The sequence below is a fragment of the Bos taurus genome, chromosome 9 (genome assembly GCF_002263795.3).
Source record: "Bos taurus isolate L1 Dominette 01449 registration number 42190680 breed Hereford chromosome 9, ARS-UCD2.0, whole genome shotgun sequence".
Taxonomy (NCBI): domain Eukaryota; kingdom Metazoa; phylum Chordata; class Mammalia; order Artiodactyla; family Bovidae; genus Bos; species Bos taurus.
Window position 1 is genome coordinate 78,736,150 of NC_037336.1, and position 8,020 is coordinate 78,744,169.

Genomic DNA, 8,020 nt, shown 5'->3' on the forward strand with positions numbered 1-8,020 from the left:
AGAGGAGATACCTGTTTTCTCATAGCAAAATTTTACAAGTGAACATTACTCTTTATTATAATTTTATCTTTTATATTCATTTATGACTCTAGGGAATAACTTTCCATATACAAAACTGCCTGTAACAAGATTGGCATGAATTGCTGGCTGCTCCTTTCAATTCCAAATGACTGAGATTTTCCAACAGAATATTATAAAATGAAAATTAGTTTACAATAAAAATTCAACATAAAGAGACCTGAAAAGTGCTTTTTCATCTTTAGAAAAAAATGTTTCAAGTTAGAAAGTTGAAGTTAAATATATTTAACTGTGGCATTTTTTTCCCTTCCAAATGCTGACATTCTAATAAACATGCTGTGTCAGAAATCATCAAAAGATAACTACTAGTTAAGAGTTACAAGACAGATGCCTAACACTGTTAGTTGAAATTAGTTTGCAATCTAGTCTCATTTGTTTATTTCTATTTAATATATATGCTTCCTACATTCTTAATCATTTAGTAAGAAGACTTCTTAGTCCTAAAAAATGTGAATAAAAATTTATAAAACATTTTGAAATATGCATCTATTTTACCATGATGATTTTTACTTGCAAGTATTTTTTCTATCACAGTTAATGACATTTTTATCACATTTGGGACAATATGTTAGCATTATAACAAAACATTCACCATGCAATTACATTTCATAAAGTCCTTGAGTTCCACACCTTGAGTTTAATTTCTCATCTTTCCTAATTCTAAGCATTCACTGGTTTACATGCTCATAGCTCAGTTGGTAAAGAATCCTCCTGCAGTGCAGGAGACCCCTGTTCGATTCCTGGGTTGGAAATATCCACTGGAGAAGGGATAAGCTACCCACTCCAGTATTCTTGGGCTTCCCTAGTAGCTCAGCTGGTAAAGAATTCACCTGCAATGTGATCGATCCCTAGGTTGAGAAGATCCCCTGGAGAAGGGAAAGGCTAGCTACTCCAGTATTCTAGCCTGGAGAATTCCATGGACTGTATAGTCCATGGGGTTGCAAAGAGTTGGACACGGCTGAGCATTTTTCACTTTCACTTTTATGTATATATAACTTGAAAATTTAAAAATAGATGTTAAAAATAGGAACGTAAAATGTAACTTGCTCTTTGAAAGCAGAAAATAATGTATTCCACTAAACATCTGGGTAATTTTCATGCTTTATGCAAATTAGTTCAAAAGTAACAAAAGTAGAGAAAATGTGAGTAGATGACTATTTCAAAGTGCAAATGAATGCAGTTTTTTTACACATTAAGGAATGTGTGCATACACTTATTTTAAAAACCTATTACACAATCTTTAACAGAAAACAGGATTTTCATATTTTTTGCTACATAACTATAGGAGATCCAACAATAAAATACTTTCACCTGGAAACAGGATGAAAAATATGACCTAAATCATTTCAAACATACAAAATAAAGAGCAGTATGGGATCAAAGCAGAAACAAAATCCAGATTTAAGAATTCTACATAGTATTTTAATATTGCAGAGAATATAAATACCATTTTATTTTCCATTTTAATATTTGATCCTTTCTTCACCAACCATCTCTCACTCCAAAAGGAAATAACTTTGAGGAGTTCCACTGATCACTATAACTTTACTTTGTAAAATAAGTGTTAAATTCCTTATATCCTACATTAAGTCTTATATATCGTTTTTCTTTTATTCTATAAATGTGAAAACAATGCAGTTATGATGCATTTTGAATGACTTTAAAACTGATATCCCCAAATGATATTCAACATGTACATTCTAAATTATCTACATCTTAACCTTATGTGATACATATGTATCACAACCAGAATAACCGCATACATTAGACTATATCATTATAATCTTAATGTTCATTTTTTATTGATTTAGAACTTAATGTTTCCAATATTGACTTTTCTTGGGGTAAGTTTTCATAAAAAGAATATTGCCTTGAAAATCAGAGAAGGCAATGGCACCCCACTCCAGTACTCTCGCCTGGAAAATCCCATGGACGGAGGAGCCTGGTAGGCTGCAGTCCATGGGGTCGCTGAGGGTCGAACACGACTGAGCGACTTCTTTTTGCTTTTATGCATTGGAGAAGGAACTGGCAACACACTCCAGTGTTCTTGCCTGGAGAATCCCAGGGACGGGGGAGCCTGGTGGGCTGCCGTCTCTGGGGTCGCACAGAGTCGGACACAATTGAAGAGATTTAGCAGCAGCAGCAGCAGAAGCCTTGAAAATATGTTTAGAAAATATTAATTTAGACTTGAAATAAATCATTTCTACTATCACATATTGAAATTAATGGTAAATAGTGTAGAATTAGATAAGCAAAGCAGAGAGTCTGTATAAAGCAATTTTGTACACATTTAATGACCCAGCAATAGACACTACTATCCCATATATCCATCTTTGCTAAGCTGCTAAGTCACTTCAGTCGTGTCCAACTCTTTGCGACCCCATAGACCACAGCCCACCAGTCTCCTCTGTCCCTGGGATTCTCCTGGCAAGAACACTGGAGTGGGTTGCCATTTCCTTCTCCAATGCATGAAAGTGAAAAGTGAAAGTGTAGTCATTCAGTCCTGCCCAACTTAGCGACCCCATGGACTGCAGCCTACCAGGCTCCTCCATCCATGGGATTTTCCAGGCACGAGTACTGGAGTGGGGTGCCATTGCCTTCTCCATCTTTAAGTCTTACTTAATTTGAAATAAACACTGTTATTAAAAGAAAAAAACAGGAGGAAACAATCTTGTTTTTTCCAATCATTCTTTCTTATTCATAAATAGTACATGTTTCATTTTATATGATCAAATATGCAATCCTTGATTCCAGTAGTTATATTTTTATTGCTCAACTATTTTAAACAAGGGAAGCCTCTGGCTCATATGATAAAGAATCTGCGTGCAATGTCAGAGACCCAGGTTTGATCACTGGGTCCAAACGATCCCCTGGAGAGGGAATGTCAACCCACTCCAGTATTTACCTGGAGAATTCCATGGACAGAGGAGCTTGGCAAGCTACAGTCAGTGGGGTCACAAAGAGTCGGACACAATTGAGCAAACTAACCCTTTAAAATATATGTAGGAATTAGGATACATAAAGCAATACCAAAAAAATGATTACGTACACACCAAAACATTATATCATTTCATCATGGACTATTCATACTTTCATGTTTCTCATCTATGGTAATTTGATACTAGATTTCTGTTTGATTCATATGCAAGTAAAATGGTAGCTCAACTAAATATACATGTTCAAGATAAAATGTCAGTTTGTTTCTGATGCTTTTCCTAGGCCAAGTTTGCCAGTCCATCCTTTGCTTCTAAGGACTATAATGCTTCTACTTTGTTTTGTCTGTGTTACTAGACACAGAGCTCTTCCAGCACTGGTGAAAATGAAAGTGTTAGTTGCTCAGTCATGTTGGACTCTTTGTGACCCCATGGACTGTAGCACACCAGGCTCCTCTGTCCATGGAATTTCCCAGGCAAGAATACTGGAGAGGGTGGTCATTCTCTTCTCTAGTGTATCTTCCCTACCCAGGAACCAAAACTGGGTCTCCTGCATTCCAGTACTTGAGCCAGAAACAAATTGCCTGAGACCAGGATCATGTATAATTTACTTTTATAAGTTAAATATTGCACTGGGATGACCGGGAGAGATGGTACGGGGAGAGAGGTGGGAGGGGGGTTCAGGATGGGGAACACGTGTATGCCCATGGCAGATTCATGTTGATGTGTGGCAGAACCAATACAATATTGTAAAGTAAGTAGCCTTCAATTAAAATAAATAAATTTAAATTTAAAATAAATAAATATTCTCTGCCAAAAAGATATTTCCAAAACACAGATCTAACTATTTTATTAGATTTTTATCCTTCTGCTTCATGTATCTACAGACAGATTAGTATGAATACCCTCACTTATCTGGCTTTAACCTGGTCTCCACATTTTGCCCTTCAGTTCAATTCAGTTGCTCAGTCGTGTCCGACTCTTGCGACCCCATGAATCGCAGCACGCCAGGCCTCCCTGTCCATCACATCTCCCGGAGTTCACTCAAACTCACATCCATCGAGTCGGTGATGCCATCCAGCCATCTCATCCTCTGTCGTCCCCTTCTCCTCCCGCCATCAATCCCTCCCAGCATTAGAGTCTTCTCCAATTAGTCAACTCTTCGCATGAGGTGGCCAAAGTACTGGAGTTTTAGCTTTAGCATCATTCCTTCCAAAGAAATCCCAGGGCTGATCTCCTTCAGAATGGACTGGTTGGATCTCCTTGCAGTCCAAGGGACACTCAAGAGTCTTCTCCAACACCACAGTTCAAAAGCATCAATTCTTCGGTGCTCAGCCTTCTTCACAGTCCAACTCTCGCATCCGTACATGAACACTGGAAAAATAATAGCCTTGACTAAATGGACCTTTGTTGGCAAAGTAATGTCTCTACTTTTCAATATGCTATCTAGATTGGTCATAACTTTCCTTCCAAGGAGTAAGCGTCTTTTAATTTCATGGCTCCAGTCACCATCTGCAGTGATTTTAGAGCCCAAAAAGGTAAAGTCTGACACTGTTTCCAATGTTTCCTCATCTATATCCCATGAAGTGATGGGACCAGATGCCATGATCTTCGTTTTCTGAATGTTGAGCTTTAAGCCAACTTTTTCACTCTCTACTTTCACTTTCATCAAGAGGCTTTTTAGTTCCTCTTCCCTTTCTGCCATAAGGGTGGTGTCATCTGCATATCTGAGGTTATTGATATTTCTCCTGGCAATCTTGATTCCAGCTTGTGCTTCCTCCAGCCTAGCTTTTCTCATGATGTACTCTGCATAGAAGTTAAATACGCAGGGTGACAATATACAGCCTTGACGTACTCCTTTTCCTATTTGGAACCAGTCTGTTTTTCCATGTCCAGTTCTAACTGTTGCTTCCTGACCTGCATACAGGTTTCTCAAGAGGCAGGTCAGGTGGTCTGTTATTCCCATCTCTTTCAGAATTTTCCACAGTTTATTGTGATCCACACAGTCAAAGGCTTTGGCAGAGTCAATAAAGCAGAAATAGATGTTTTTCTGGAACTCTCTTGCTTTTTCCATGATCCAGTGGATGTTGGTAATTTTATCTCTGCTTCCTCTGCCTTTTCTAAAACCAGCTTGGACATCAGGAAGTTCACGTATTGCTGAAGCCTGGCTTTCGTCCTTAATAACTGTTAACTTTAGCTCTATAGAACTAGCTTGAGCACATGAAACTCTCAGGCTCTTTCACATTTTGACACAGGATACCTGAGATCTAATCTTCAAAAGATCTTCAAATTTCACCTCATACAAGTGGCTCTACATTACACAAGGTCAAGTCAAAAGTCAATATGGCAGAAACCCAGTGATCTCTTTTCACACCTACCTTTTAATTTTTCTTCTTTTCTTAGAGGCAATCACTGTCAAGAGTTTGATATTTTATGTATTTTATATACTGTAAAATCATTTAAACTTATGGGGAATTTTTTACATTCTTATGAAACCTTATCTGTTGAATACAAGGCAAATATTGCCCATCAATATACTTTTGTATTTAAATTTTCTTGAATGTGTATTTTGCAGTATGTTTTCCCCTAAAGTGGAATTTATAAAAATCTTTTCTTTATTGCTACTTAGAATAGCAAAATTAGGGCATATTTACCTCACAATTTTATTTAATGGTTTACTCTTGCCTGGAAAATTCCATGGACTCAGAGTCTCCTCAGAGCCTGGTAGGCTACAGTCCATGGGGTCACAAAGAGTCGGACACGACTGAGCAACTTCACTTTACTTTTATATAGTTTTCTGGGTTTCCCTGGTGGCTCAGTAGTAAAGAATTTGCCTGTCAGTGCAAGAGACACAGGTTTGATCCCTGGGTCAGGAAGATGCCCTGGAGAAGGAAATGGCAACACACTCCAGTATTCTTGCCTGGAGAATTCCGTTGACAGAGGAGGCTGGTGGGCTACAGTCCATGGGGTTGTGAAAGAGTCAGACATGACTTAAAACTAAAACAACAACGTATAGTTTTCTACCACCTTCACAGTTTACTTTTTTACCTGCAAGGAGAGACCATCTCTAGAAATGAAATATACAGAAGAGGAGTACAGCTGAGAGATTGAGAAACCACAGGTACTAAAGACATACCAATCCTATGAACCTAAAACACCTAAAATCAACTCAATTTCAGTATTTTTAAATTATGTGTGATAACATATTCTTTTCTTAAGCCAGTTTGGGTTGAATTTCAATCAAAAGCCCTTTAACAGATTCATGTATTCTTTAATATTTATCTCTATTTGATCTTAGTTTAATCCTCCTATACCTCACTAATACATTTTCTTTTCTCTTCTTGCTTTTGATTAATAATGCATGGTTTATCAAGATATTAGCCTTCTCAAAGTACTTTTATCTTTATTACTTATTTCTGCTTCCTTCCTTAGTTTAATTTAATTACAGTGTTTAGTTTCTTGATATGAATATTTAGTGCAAAAAAGTAAATGAATAGATTAATTTGAAATCAAATGTATAACTGATAAATTTTTAAATCTATTCCAGTTTTGATAAAAAGCTGTATTAATATCATGGCTATTCTTTTCTTTAAGACCCTTCTTTGTTTACTCATTAATGATTTAGGAATATATGTAATAAAATATTTACATATCTTTTATTGTACAAAAGTCAGTATAGATAGCTGATTTAAATTTTGTTTTTATTATTTTATAGTTTTCCTTGGATGTGATTAAGTTTACTATTATTTCATGCCCACTTGAAACATACAACATTTACTTATAAGTCATAACATTTGTGTTTTTCAACTAAGTATAATTTTCATTATGTCACATTAATGTCATAGAAACCCACAGTCCACCTTCATGCTTAGTATTACATATACTTATACTATAGCAAATACAAGGTTATTAATAAAGTTTCATTATATCAATGGCAAAGTAAATTTTCCTCAGCTTTAAATTTCTCAACTATGTATTTTCCTTGAATACTGGTTTTCCTAAACTTTATTGGTTTATATAAAACTTACACCAGTGACTTAATTAAATATAAATCTGATTAAAATTTTATAAAGTAACAGTTTCCATAAAATACATAGAGTATGTCATTGGTTTCTTATCAAATGTTTGACACATAAACAAAATCTTAAAGAATAAGTTTCCTTCTAACAAATTTTTACGTATTTCCCATTTCAATTTTGCTTAGCTGATATAGGAAAGTTATCATTTAAATCCTATACTTTACAGTAGGATTACTATTTATGTATCCATAAATCATTTCCAAGACATTTTTCCATTAAAAAAATGACATAAAAGCTTTACATATAAAAATGTATGTTTGTCAAATATGGCAATCACACAAGTATTGCAAGACCATAATTTTGAAAACTGCCTCATTCCCTGAGGCTTAGGTAGCCTCAGCTTTATATTGATCAATTCCAAAGTTGAGAGACCAGTATTGACAAAGGTAAAGAAAATGGAGCAAATAATCTGGCTTAAATGGAGGCACAAAGATAGTACTGTTAAGGGAAAATGAAATTTTGCCAACAATTACAGTAGATAACAAAACAGTCTTAACTGAATGAACACCACACTGTAAATGAAACGCACCTATGGACTATTTCAGTTTTGATTCTATGAAGAATGAGTAATAATGTTCCCAGGAGTTAATGGGGCATTCACTGACTCATGAATGTTTAGCAAGTAGAAATAAACCACTCATTTAGCATCCAAACCACTCTGAAGTGGTAGTTCTGGATAAATAAAGCCATTCATTCCTAGGGCTCAAATAAAATTTAATATTGACATTAGTATACACTATCAAAAACCATCCAGGTGAATCATGGTCTGTTACTTCTTATAAGAAAACTTGAGAAATCTTAACAGAAGGAGCTGGCAAAGCAAACAACTGAATTGTATCTGACACATTTGAAGACATTAAATAATTTATCCTATCCCTACACATTTGAAAAGTACAACTGTGTATCTGGACTATTTGCCTGGGAAGGTGA